The sequence below is a fragment of the Lissotriton vulgaris genome, chromosome 12, assembly GCF_964263255.1.
Source record: "Lissotriton vulgaris chromosome 12, aLisVul1.2, whole genome shotgun sequence".
NCBI classification, from domain to species: Eukaryota; Metazoa; Chordata; class Amphibia; order Caudata; family Salamandridae; genus Lissotriton; species Lissotriton vulgaris.
The window spans coordinates 288,772,559-288,786,278 of NC_141700.1; positions in this window are offsets into that span (position 1 = coordinate 288,772,559).

Sequence of the window (13,720 nt, forward strand, 5' to 3'; positions counted from 1 at the left end):
TAGTATGACTCAGATAACTGAGGGATTTCCAAGGGTCTTTTCAGAGCTGCGTCCGCCATGTTGGTTAGCTGGCTATGCACCCTTCCTAGTAATGGACTCATTACCACTTTCCCACTGAGTGCGGACAGGTCACTATATTTAGTATGTAAATCCATTTAAGTTATCAAAAGAAAAAGCTATTGACCTTTGAACAATGCAATGTTAATAACAAGTTATTTTTAACTATCTTCCCAACAGGCCCAAGGTTTTGAATGCCGCAGATGGGTCCACCTTGAATGTATCGAAACAAATGTAACATTCTCTTTACCTTTTACTGGTTACAAATGTACCAAATGTATTTATTAAGAAAGTAAAGATGTGATTGCATGCAGGATGTCGAATTAGATGTTTTGCAAACTCCTGCCATCTAGTGTTGTGTCCGGATTATCATAAGAAGTAATGTTGAGACACACTCCCTTCAGCTGTCACAACTTGCACAATCCTTTTACAGTTGGGTCAGACTTCCTCTAACATTCCTACTTAATTTTCTGTTTGAAATCGACCAACTATTTGGCTAAGGTGTTGAAACATAAATGTAATTCTTACTCCTCTTTGAAGGTCAACAACCAATACCACTCATCCACACGTTATTGTTCAATGGTAGTCTAAGAAATAGTGGTAAATCCACTATAACTAACGTAGACGTCTGACAGTAGAATTGGATGCCACTAAGTACAAAGTGTTTCTGTATTATCTAAGCTCTAATGAGTCCCTTGAAAATTTCAGCAAAGTCCAGACGCATACTCACTGAAACACACCTGCCTGGTGGTCGAACTTATGAGGTTAGAAATGGTTGTCCTATTGAGAAAGAGAAAATTGTTCCCAGAAATGCAGAAGAGGTGTTAGCTGATGAAGTTATAGGGAGACGTCCTAAAACTCCAGTGTACACTTAGAATTGCAGTAGTATTTGTAGTGTACGACAGGAATCTATTGATAAATTACTCAATTCCTTACTTGAGTATACTAAGAAAAGTGTTAAACAAAAGATTAAGATATTGCAAGGACTAGACGCTTACAGAGTGAGAGGAAATACTGGTTTGCAAGGTCATTCTCTGGCTTGTCCTTCTAAAAAAGTATGTCAAAGTGTTTTTCACCATTTCAGGATGTTAGCAGTATATCACACTCAAATGAGGAAATTAGTCAGAACATTGTATTATGCAAAAAGTCCAACACTAATGTCGAAGTGTTTTTTATCATTTCTTGGCTGTGGTAATCTATTATTTTTCTATTTCAATATCTAATTCAAAGTGCAGACCCTTTATAGAGCCTTTTTTTGTAACTACTACCCTGGCTGACAGCAGTGGGTAATTTCCTCACTTGCTGCCTTTCTTAGCTGGGGTTATCAATTATTCTTCTATTTCATATTCTAATTCAAAGTGCAGGCCCTTTATAGAGCCTTATTGGTAACTACTACCCCGGCTGAAGGCAGTGGGTAATTTACGCACTTGCTGCCTTTCTTGGCTGGGGTTATCAATTATTCTTCTATTTCATATTCTAATTCAAAGTGCAGGTCCTTTATAGAGCCTTATTGGAAACTACTACCCCGGCTGAAAGCAGTGGGTAATTTGCGCACTTGCAGCCTTTCTTATTTTTCACCTTATTCATCTTAAACACAATCCACACATTATCCACAAATACACACACCTACCTGCCGCCTTTCTTGGCTGGGGTTATCAATTATTCTTCTATTTCATATTCTAATTAAAAATGCAGGCACTTTATAGAATCTTTTTTTGTAACTACTACCCCGGCTGAAAGCAATGGGTAATTTGTGCACTTGCGGCCTTTCTTGGTTGGGGTTATCAATTATTCTTCTATTTCATATTCTACTTCAAGCTGCAGGCCCTTTATAGAGCCTTATTGGTAACTACTACCCCGGCTGAAGGCAGTGGGTAATTTACGCACCTACTGCCTTTCTTGGCTGGGGTTATCAATTATTCTTCTATTTCATATTCTAATTCAAAGTGCAGGCCCTTTATAGAGCCTTATTGGAAACTACTACCCCGGCTGAAAGCAGTGGGTAATTTGCGTACTTGCTGCCTTTCTTATTTTTCACCTTATTCATCTTCTACACAATCCACACATCATCCACACATACACACACCCATACCTGCTGCCTTTCTTGGCTGTGGTTATCAATAATTCTTCTATTTCATATTCTAATTCAAAGTGAAGGACCTTTATAGAGCCTTATTGGTAATTACTAGCCCGGCTGAAGGCAGTGGGTAATTTGCGCACATGCTACCTTTCTTATTTTTCACCTTATTAATCTTCCACACAGTCCACACATCATCCACACATACACACACCTACCTGCTGCCTTTCTTGGCTGTGGTTATCAATTATTCTTCTATTTTATATTCTAATTCAAAGTGCAGGCCCTTTATAGAGCCTTTTTTGTAACTACTACCCCGGCTGAAGGCAGTGGGTAATTTGCACACTTGCTGCCTTTCTTAGCTGGGGTTATCAATTATTCTTCTATTTCATATTCTAATTCAAAGTGCAGGCCCTTTATAGAGCTTTATTTTTGAAACTACTACCCCGGCTGAAGGTAGTGGGTAATTTGCGCACTTGCTGCCTTTGTTATTTTTCATCTTATTCATCATCCACACAATACACACAATCTACACATCATCCACACATACACACACTTACCTGCTGTTTTTGTTAGCTGCGGTTGCCGAGTAAGTTTCACATTCTAATGACAGGCCCCGGAAAGGGGCCGCTATTGTTATTTTTCAACCCTAACACCCAGTGTCGGGAGTGTGTACTTTGTGCACTTCCTTCCTTCAATGTGGTAGCCATTTCTCATGTTACCACTGCGGAATCAGATTCCAACTCTGTATAATGAGCTGGAAATCCAAAGATCCACTTACCTGGTAAGGCAGTGGGTAGTTAGCGCGTCTGCTGCCTTTGTTATTTTTCACCTTATTTATCATCCACACAATCCACACATCATTCAAACATACACACACCTACCTGCTGTCTTTGTTAGCTGCAGTTGCTCAGTAATTTTAAAATTCTAAGGACAGGCCCCGGAAAAGGACCGGAATAGTTATTTTTCAACCCTACCACCTAGTGCCGGGAGTGTGTACTTTGTGCACTTGCTTGCTTCCTTAGATGTGGTAGCCGTTTCTCAGGCTCCCACTGTGGAATCCGATTCCCAGTCTGTGTAGTGGACTGGAAAACCAAACACCCACTTCCCTCACAAGGCAGTGGGTAATTTGTGCACTTTCTACCTTTCTTGGCTGTGGTTATCAATTATTCTTCTATTTCATATTTTAATTCAAAGTGCAGGCCTTTTATAGAGCCTTTTTTGTAACTACTACCCTGGCTGAAGGCAGTAGGTAATTTGCGCACTTGCTGCCTTTCTTGGCTGTGGTTATCAATTATTCTTCTATTTCATATTCTAATTCAAAGTGCAGGCCCTTTATAGACCCTTTTTTTGTAACTACTAGTCCGGTTGAAGGCAGTGGGTAATTTGCGCACTTGCTGCCTTTCTTGGCTGGATTTATCAATTATTCTTCTATTTCATATTCTAATTCAAACTGCAGGCCCTTTATAGAGCCTTTTTTTGTAACTACTACCCCGACTGAAGTCAGAGGGTAATTTGCGGACTTGCTGCCTTATTTTTCAACCTTATTCATCTTCCACACAATCCACACATCATCCACACATACACACACCTACCTGGTGCCTTTCTTGGCTGTGGTTATCAATTATTCTTCTATTTCATATTCTAATTCAAAGTGCGGGAGATTTATAGAGCCTTTTTTTGTAACAACTTCCCCGGCTGAAGGCAGAGGGTAATTTACGCACTTGCTGCCTTTCTTGGCTGGAGTTATCAATTATTCTTCTATTTCATATACTAAATCAGAATAATACTGAAGACACATTGAAAATGACAAACAGTTTCATTAAAGAACTAAACCTACCTCTAACAGGCAGCGAGACTGAAGTAGTAGACATCAGTATTGCAGATATCAGCTGTAATTTCGAAGATGAAAGCTTTGATGCTGATTTTGTAGAAGCACTGGATGAGAACGAATTTTGCCTATCTATGCACTGTGCAAACACTGAAGCTGTTATAAATTCAGTCAGTCGGGCAACCCCGTGCTATATAAGTTGTCTTTTCCCCCAACATATACATATCCATGCTTGTTATTTATTGTAACTACGTCCCCAAGTCGGTGAGTGGATAATTTGTGCGTCTGCTGCCTTCTTTCGATGTGGTAGACTGTGTTTCTTATTATAAGTTGCTCAAATCTTCTTTCAATGTTTTTTTTTTGGGGCCGGTGTAGTAGGATTTGGAAAGAAAGCTTTCAACTTCACTGGTTCATTAAAATGGTAGTCACAAAAAGTAGCATCAAAAGTTGATAGTGGAGACATCTGAACGTTTCGTCGTCTTCAGGGGAAATTGCAATCGTACAGCAGTTATGTTGAGAGTGTAGTTTGGAAGTTTGTAAGTATTTTGCATGATTTTTTTCTCTGTATGTGCTTAAATAAAACTATTACAAACATTTTTCCATTTTAACATACCCCCACACCCCCACTCACCTACATTAAAAACTTCTTATGTTATTAAAAAAAGGCAGCGCGGTTATGCGGGCGTTGTGTTAGTGATGACCAGGGTGTCTTCCATCTTTTACAAACAGTAAAGGATACTTTCTTTCTTGTTCTTCATCTAAGTTGTAAACTTGCTCAAATCTATGTATAGCGGACATCTGTACCATAAAATGTAAACTCTCCATACTAAAAATCTAATTTCTATAATTTTTTTCCCCAATTTTGAAACCTTTAACCAAGACAATAATAGTTCATGAATTGCTGAGTAGCAACATTCGGACCTAACAAGACTTTTTACTAAATTGGACGTAACCTTTCCCTAAAAAACCTCAATGATCTCTTCTTTATTTCTTATAGTGCATAATTATAAAATTGTCAATACGATTTCTCTTTGCCCAGGAATATACAGATTGACACTGTTGCAAAAACTGGTAAACACTAAGGCTAAAATAAAAGGGTTTCATTACACACATTGATAAGAAATTATTATTTATGGTTCGGTTTGCTTGTGTTATTTATGAAAATATAAGTGCATTTGGTCTTGACATGCATATTTTTGAAAGGTACCCATCAATTACCTATAACATCTCAAAACACAGTACAGTATGCCTAATGGCGTAGGACGTACATGTTGGTTCATCTGCTAAAACTCATGAGTTTACTTGTTACAGAAAACAACCTGATCAACTATCCATTGGTGCATTATGAGTGAACAAAAGGAAGAATCATATAATTTTATGCTCAACACTATTGCTTCAAAACTTCCTTTCCCTGGTTGCTTCCATACAGCCATACGTTTTTTCATGGGTTACAATGCATAATCGTTCAGGTCTGTACATCCATAAGTGAAACACCATTTAAAATAAGCAAACTTGCACTGGTTTTATTTTCTCATTGACACATATAAACCTATCAGTCACTCATATGGCAGGCCTTAACAATTCTCCGATACTGTTGGGGTGATAACAATTAGGCTGAGGTACATTAAGAGATGATTACAAAGTCTATAAGGGAACCCCATTGACAACAAGTGGGATGGGTGAGATGCTGTTTGTATGACTAACAAAAGAGTCGATTCCAACGCACAATTTCATCAAAAGAAGGAGAAAGCCTTACAATCTGACTTAATAAACTTCTTCAAAGCAAAACCACTTGAAAACATCCCAGCACAAGACGAAAGGGCAGGACTGTGGAAACCAAGTGAATGTACAGCACTACATGCCAAGAATAAATGCATACTATGTAAGTCCCATCTGTAAGATGTAAAATCTCTCACTAGTAAAGAAACATGTTCTCAGTGAAGTGAAATAAGTTATTCTGATACGTTGAAAATATTTTCACAACTTGTTTACTGTTCTATCACTGTTTGTGATCCTCAAGTTCAATATTTTGAGCTATACTGCAACTATTTTTACAACTTCTTTTCTGTAATATCGACGTTTATGGTGCTCACATAAAATGTTTTGTGATACATTGAAACTATGTTAAAAACGTCTTTACTGTAATATCAGTGTTTGAGGTGCTCACTTAAAATATGTTTTGATACATTGTAACTATTTTAAAAACGTCTTTACTATAAGATCACTGTTTTAGGTGCTCACAGAAAATAATTGTAAATCATTGAAGTTATTTTTACAACTTATTTACTGTAATATCGGCGTATGTGGTGCTTCTGAGGAAATGTATTTAATATTTATTTTGTAAATGAAGGAACAAAGTGAACTTGAGTGCAAATTATTATAAATACATTCAATAAATAAATACAAAAAATAAATACAGTGTCACTATGCATTGTGTCAAGTGCTTTATTTAAGATATACAGGAATATGGTCCCTTTGATTGTCATGACACACAAAGCAAGACAACAATGAACAGTGCAAATCAAGCACATTACAGCTTCTTATTTTTTGTCTGGAAAAGGTTTGGTAAGATCATTCCAAGAGGATTTCAATATTTAAAAGGGGAAAGTAGGAGAAGAACAACAGAGGTTGGAGGTTACAGCTCAGGATGCAAGAATGGATGAAAAGGATGGTCCAAGGTCTGCATGTACAATGGCCAATGAAGGCCTGTATAAGCTTCCTTTACACTTAGGGGGTGCACAAAACCTGTCTATATCTGCTCTCCCATGACGTAGGGGGGTACACAGATTGACATGGATCCACACATGGATAGAACACCGGCCCTGGGGGGTGGCGGTCCCCAGGGCCACCACAAGGCTCCAGGAAGGGAGCCGCGTGGCCCCACTCCCAACATAAAAGCCCCGTGAGGTGGTGGTCCCCGGGGCTGGGGGGTCCATCACGAACCCCCTATTTTGAATAATAGAGCCCCGGGGAGATGGCGGACTGCTTGAGCCCCCCCCCCACTCAGATATTTTTGATTAAAAAAAAACAAGCCCCAGGGCGTGGCAGTCCCCGGAGCTGTGGGGGGGCCGTAAGCCCCCGCATATGTAACAGTTAAGCCCTGTTGGGTGGCGTTCCCCGGGTCTGGGGGAAGCCTCTGGGCCCCCATTAAACATAAATACATTGCCCCCGGGATTTGGCCCCCCGGGGGCTTTTTAACAATAAAGCGGGAGTCCAAATGGACCAGCAATCAATAGGCCAAGACTTCAGAGAGCATGTGAAGCTGTTTGTTTTACCAATTATAATCTCTTGAATGATCAAACAAAAGCACACCACACAAGGTATATATCAAATATATATGTTTTTGTTCTAAACACAACCCCTCTGCACTCTTTATGAGGTCAGAGGTAAAAGTATAATACAAGGAACTTAAATAGCATATAATAAGTTGCACAGTATATGTTATGCCCTAGGGGCCTCACAAACCATATACTAAAATAGTGGTATAAGAACCACGTGTGGGATAGAAAGCAGGCCTGGGGCCTGTGGAATCGCTGGGGCTACCAAGAACAACCAAAGGTTAGGATGCAGGAGGCCCACAGGAGACGCCTGCAGTGTCTAAACACAGCCGCAGGTTACCATTGACATTCTGAGGGAAACAAACAAGTTACAATTTTAAAGATTAAGGGCACAAGGAGGTGAACTACGAGGGAACCATTTTAGACTAGGACACTTGGAGAGTCGATACCCACGGGAGCACCGGAGTACTCGTGTTACCTCACCCAGGGAAGCCGGGTGCATAGGTGTCTTTTCGTGTCATATTTCGTCGTCGATTCCAATGGAGAGCTGCGAAGAAATGCTGCAGGTGACCAGAGGAAAAGTGTCCGGGTGGATCGAAGATCTGAAGAACCTGAAAGCAGAAGGGACAGAGTCTGGGTCACTTGACAGTGACCAGGATGGCGATGGGAAGCTTCCAGGCAATGTCAGGTGATTTCAGGTGAAAGGTGAAGCTTGTCTCTTCAGCCAAGTGGTCCAGAAGGCGTTGATGATGACCAGGAGCTGGATTCGAGCTGTCCCACAAAGGATCTAGTTGACTGCGGTGTCGATATCTGGATTGGACCCTACAAGCCTTGGCAAATGCAATCCACGCAGGATGTTGAGATTGGCTTAGTTGCAGACCAGCAAGGTCTGGGAATCTTCTCCTTTGAAGGGAAGTTGGAGCAATCCTGGAGCAACCAGAAAAGCAAAGTAAATCAAGGATTGGTCTTCTTGGGAGCTCACTAGCCAACAGACTAGGAACCACGAAGACGTGTCGAGCTGAAATGCACAAAGCAGGCCCATAGGACACTCGTGGAGTTTGGGCCTCTGAGCTTCGGTGTAAAAGGTGCTCGGGCTGGGGCTTCAAGCACCCCAATGCACAACTTCGGGATACCTCGGGAAGTAGATGCAGCTTGCAAAATGCAGGATGTCCAGGTTCGGGTCCCACGGCTCTCCAGTCCGCTACGGGTCTCAGCTTTGTTGGGAGCTCGGGTCAGCATCAGAGATGTCTGAAAGTCCATGTCCTGTGTCGCAGATTCCTTAGGTTCCGGCGGGAGCATCAAAAATGCAGATCAGCAAAGATGCAGTTGGTGCCTGTTTAAACAGGATGGTCACTCCTTGAGCACAAGGGAGATTTCTTCCATCTTCCAGTCGATATGGAATGTCGAAGGTCCAGGATTTGTGTTTTAGAGTTTGGTCCAGGGTAATCTAAAGTCCTAGGGACTAGGGTTCTGTATTTATAGTAAAGATAGGGGATGGACTAACTCTATGGCACCACCTATGGGAGGACGAGGGGAGGGGGTGGTTACACCCCTTCCCCTTTGTCCAGTTTCATGCCAGAGCTGGGGCAGAGTGCCCCAGCAACCGGTTTGAACTGGGAAATGCATGGAGCAACTTGTGTGCTCCAGGCAGTGTCTCATTTCATTCAACCCACCCTGCCCCAATACACTAAAGCCTGTCTGGGGAGGTGCTAGCAGCTCCCAAGGCAGGAAATCTATTATCCAGGCCTCCCCTGCCAGAGTTTTGTCCAGCAGCAGGAGATCAGACTTGTGTCTGTGGCAGCAGCATCCATTTTGTGATGCCAGGGCTCTGTGTAACTTTAATCGTGTAAACCAGTAACTACTTGTCTTCTTCCTCTAGAAGCGAGAAATGCTACCCCCGCCGCCAGAAGTGGCGGGGGGTAGTATTCTAAAGTGTTTAAAACCTTACACGACATGTTTTGATAAAGCCAAACCAAAATTAGCATTAACCGTGAGGATTATAATGCACTTAAGAGTATATGGAATGGCTATATCATAGAACAGCTATAAGGAGATGGTTCCGAAACCTACAGAGGGGCTCAGCTCATGCTAGGGCACCCTCTCACACAAAACCAAGCAGTGTGCCTCCAGGCCTGCCATAAGAGTGACTTATAGGTTAATATGTGTATATATATATATATATATATATATATATATATATATATATATATATATATATATATATTCACTGAAAAAACCATAGGTTATAGACCATATATAGTTAGGAATTAGCATTTACAAAACCTTGAAAATTCACTGAAAAAACCATTGGTTATAGATCATATATAGTTAGGGATTAGTATTTACAAAACCTTAATTTACTCGCACAAAACCATTGAAATTCGCATATATAATTAGTTGCACTAACTATATATCGCGCACCCGCAATCCACTGCTGATGATGTCACATATTACATCATTCATGACATGGTCAGTGACATCACTGATGACATCACTGATGACATCATCCAGTGACTGTAAGTTTCTTTAAAGTTAAGATATGTCTTACATATGGAAGAATGAGTGGATGTATAAGTGTCTGGATGAAGGATTTAGTAGGTGCATGACTGACTGAATGAGTGAGTGATTAAATGTGTCTCACTGAGTGCATGGGTTAGTGACTAAACTGTCTTAATTTGTGCATGATTATGTCTGTTGTTCTGTAAACTGCTGCATGTGTTGATCAGTAGCTATATGAGTAACTATATGGGTTATTGATTGGTTGCCAAAGTATTTGTATGGGAGACTGAGTGTGTGTGTGGGTGGCTGGGAGGTGTGTGACTCTGTGCATAGATGTGTGAGTAGTTGATTCACTATATGTTTGGGTTCAAAAGTGCATGTGGAAACAGCTGTATGGGCGGTTGACTGTCTGCATGAGTGTATTGGTGAGTGAATGGATTTCTCAGTGCTACATGTCAAAGTAAGTACATATGTAAAACACAGTACATGTGAGAGTTGACATATATAAATAACTGTGCATAAGAGCCAGTGAATGTGTGAGTGGCTGTATGGATCATTGTGAACATGTATCAGGGATTGTATAAGAGAGTTAATCTGTTAGTATATGTTTGAATAAGTAAGGTGTTTATAACTGTATAGTTGAGAAAATGGAGGTGTGATTGATTCTTTGCATGACTGACTAGGTGTGTGAGTAACTCCATGGATAAGTGACAGTCTGTGAGTGTCTGTTTACACTGATTGTATCTAAGGTTATATTAGACTCTGAAGAGGTTCATCGCATTATCACATGAATGATACTATCAGTGATGTGATCAGTAATGTCAAATGAGATGTCATCAGTGATGTCATCAGTGATGTCATTTGAGATGTCATCAGTGATGTCATTTGAGATGTCATCAGTGATGTCATCAGTGATGTCATCAGTGATGTCACTGACCATGTCATGAATGATGTAATATGTGACATCATCAGCAGTGGATTGCGGGTGCGCGATATATAGTTAGTGCAACTAACTATATATGCGAATTTCAATGGTTTTGTGCGAGTAAATTAAGGTTTTGTAAATGCTAATCCCTAACTATATATGATCTATAACCAATGGTTTTTTCAGTGAATTTCAATGGTTTTTTAATAGCAAATATGAAAAGCTTTAAAATGTCAAGTACGTGATAGATAAAAACATTTTTGTGTTTATGCACGCTGATGTGCTTTGAACGCTGCCCCCCCCCCTCCTCTTTTCTTTTAGGAGTATTCTCTCTTTGCAGATAGTGAAGGGTAGGTAACGCAGGCCTTTGCCCCCGTTGTAATCCGTCGTGCCTGTTTCTCTCTCCATTTCATTGATTATTATCCAAGCATTTACTGTTTTAGAATTGGTTCTCTTTGGTTCATTCTCTATTTACAAACAAGCACAGAGTCGCAATACTCTGTTTAATCTTTGCAGATAGTGAAAAATCGTTTAAAAAAACAAAAGGAATCAAGCAAAATCAGTAGGCCACTAATGGGATCTCTTTTTGACCTCGCTAAAATAGAAACATTAGGAACAACCCCTCATGAGAAATACGAAACTAGTGACATGAACTGAGCTCGACACCATGATGGCTGCAAGACAGCTCGGCTCCGCCACCCACCCCACCCAAAATAACGACAAACCCTATGCAAATATTATAAATATATACAACACACCAGCAAAGTAACAGGGTAAAACGTTTTATTAAATAACTATTTACATGGCAGCCTGCTGCAACATCCATCACTATTCCTGTCGAGGTAGCATAGCTGGCGGCCTAGGGGTGGAGAACCGTTGTGCAAATTGCCCGGGGACGACATCATGCGCCAAGACTTGTCCCCAGTACATCCAGAGCTGATGTCCGACAAGTTGTGTGTGAGGATGCCTTGCTGATGCAGCCACCCCCACCACCACCTTTTTGTTGCCTGATCCGGCTAGCTCAATCGATCGAGCATGAGACTCATGCACTCTGATCTCCTTGGCCTCAGTCAAGCATCAATAGTAACATTTTCATACGTGAGTGTAGGTTCATTGTTTTCCATCCACAGACTAAAAGCCTAGAGTGGGAGTGAAAGAACCATAACTAGGTAACAAGGAAGGCAGACGCTGTGGGAAGGACTCTGGATATGGTATGTTCCTTGGTCCCTGAGTTACTTGGATGTCACTGCCTTGCACAAATGGCATAAGTCCTGGATGTTGGGTGCCATAGTTGAGGGTTCCGAGCAGCGCTTGTAACACTGTCTGAAGTTTATTTGCACCTGCTGCAGCTTCACTATTCTCAAAGTAAGTGGGGGCTGTTTGTGGACCTGACTGCATTGAGGCCCCCGAGGGGCGGTGTGATGGCGCCGACCCCCTCCCCAAGTCTTGTTGCCCTGGTGTGGCCTGAGATCGCCCCCGACATAGGCGGCCGGCTCCCGGGGTCAAGCGGAACTTTTTGCCTTTTGGTGACTCTTCCATTCTGAACATTGTCCCACAATCCGTTTGACCTGAAGACACGTCCTGCGGTGCTCTAGTCCGACCATCACATATTCCTGCGCCAGGAGACGGCGTGGGATGCACTAGAAGGGAGAGGCGGCGCGAACGAGCCTCCCCCACCTCCCCAGGTGGAAGTTTCTCAGGTACACCCCAGCGCTTCACGCAACCAGCTGAGTTGCACCCGCTCTTGCGGCTACAGCGTCTCGCTCACCATCTAGTTGAGTTGCGCCCACTCTTGCGGTGCAGCGATAGGCGGCTGCCACAGGACTCTCAAAATGGCAGCCGGCTCTTCGGATTTGGGCCTGGTCCACTAAAATGGCCCTGGGACACCTTGGAACTCGGACGCTTGTCTGCTAGGGCTTGGGCCCCATTCTCGAAAGCGTCCCCTCGGCCTTGAAGATTTTACAAAAGTCACCGGGGCCCCCGACTCCCGCAGACTTCCGGTGGCGAGCGACTGCCATGATTGCTCGCGGAATGGCCACGACGTAGCCACGGGGTGCTCTCATGCTGACGCCAGCTTCAATCTGAAACATCCAGAAACACTGTAGACTACCAATTCGATCAGTTCCGGTGGAGCCTCAACGTGACCCGGTAGAGAAGAACTTGCCCTCCCCTCTTTGATTGATAGTTCTTGTTGCCTGTCCCTTCTCTTGTCATTTAACAGAACTTTTTGGTCTGCTGAAAGGGGTTGTGTTCCGACCGCTGGTTGGTGGAGACATTTTGACTATATTCTGGACCTGCGTTGTCGCGTAATGCGTCATATGACGCGCCGCGTTAGCGCACTCGGAAGTGCTCCGGTGCGCGAGGCGCAGCTTCCCGGAAACGATCCAGAGCGCGGCGCGCAGCGCGTAACGTAAGCATAACAGGTCATGTGACTTGTTAATAAAACTTTTCATTGGTTCATTTTACTTTTGTTATTCTTATGATGAAAGGCTTGGTAATATGACCTAAAAATAACACTTTTCATTGCTTTCGAACATTTTTTTTTCCCAAATGATGAAAGCCCCACCTTTTTTATTCTCACTCTGACTTGTAAAGCAAATGACCCAGATGCATTTACAGTTTATCACTAACAATGTTCCAGGCTAATGTATTTTCCCGAGAAATTTACAACTGTCCTGCAAGTAAAATATTCCTTTTTCGAGAAAAAGGGCGTTTCTTCGTCCCATGAGGGAGCCGTTGAGCAAAAGAGGCTCGGCCTGCTGTCTTAGTCGCTGATAGGCATGAATATCGGATTCTTATCGATCACTTTATGTTGCAGGAGTGGAAAAAACAACAGCCCTTGACCATTTATCTTTACTGCGTTCCTGCGTATTATACCTTTTAATCGTCATGTAATCGGGCTGCTTTATTTCACTTGCCTTTTACTCATTCAAAAACAGTGGCTATTATTCAAAACTATACCAAAAAAGGTACTACTACCATGTTTTGTTTGAAAAACCTTTATTGTGAAAATGTCAGTATACAAATACGGGCCTATAACCACGTGGGCCGGC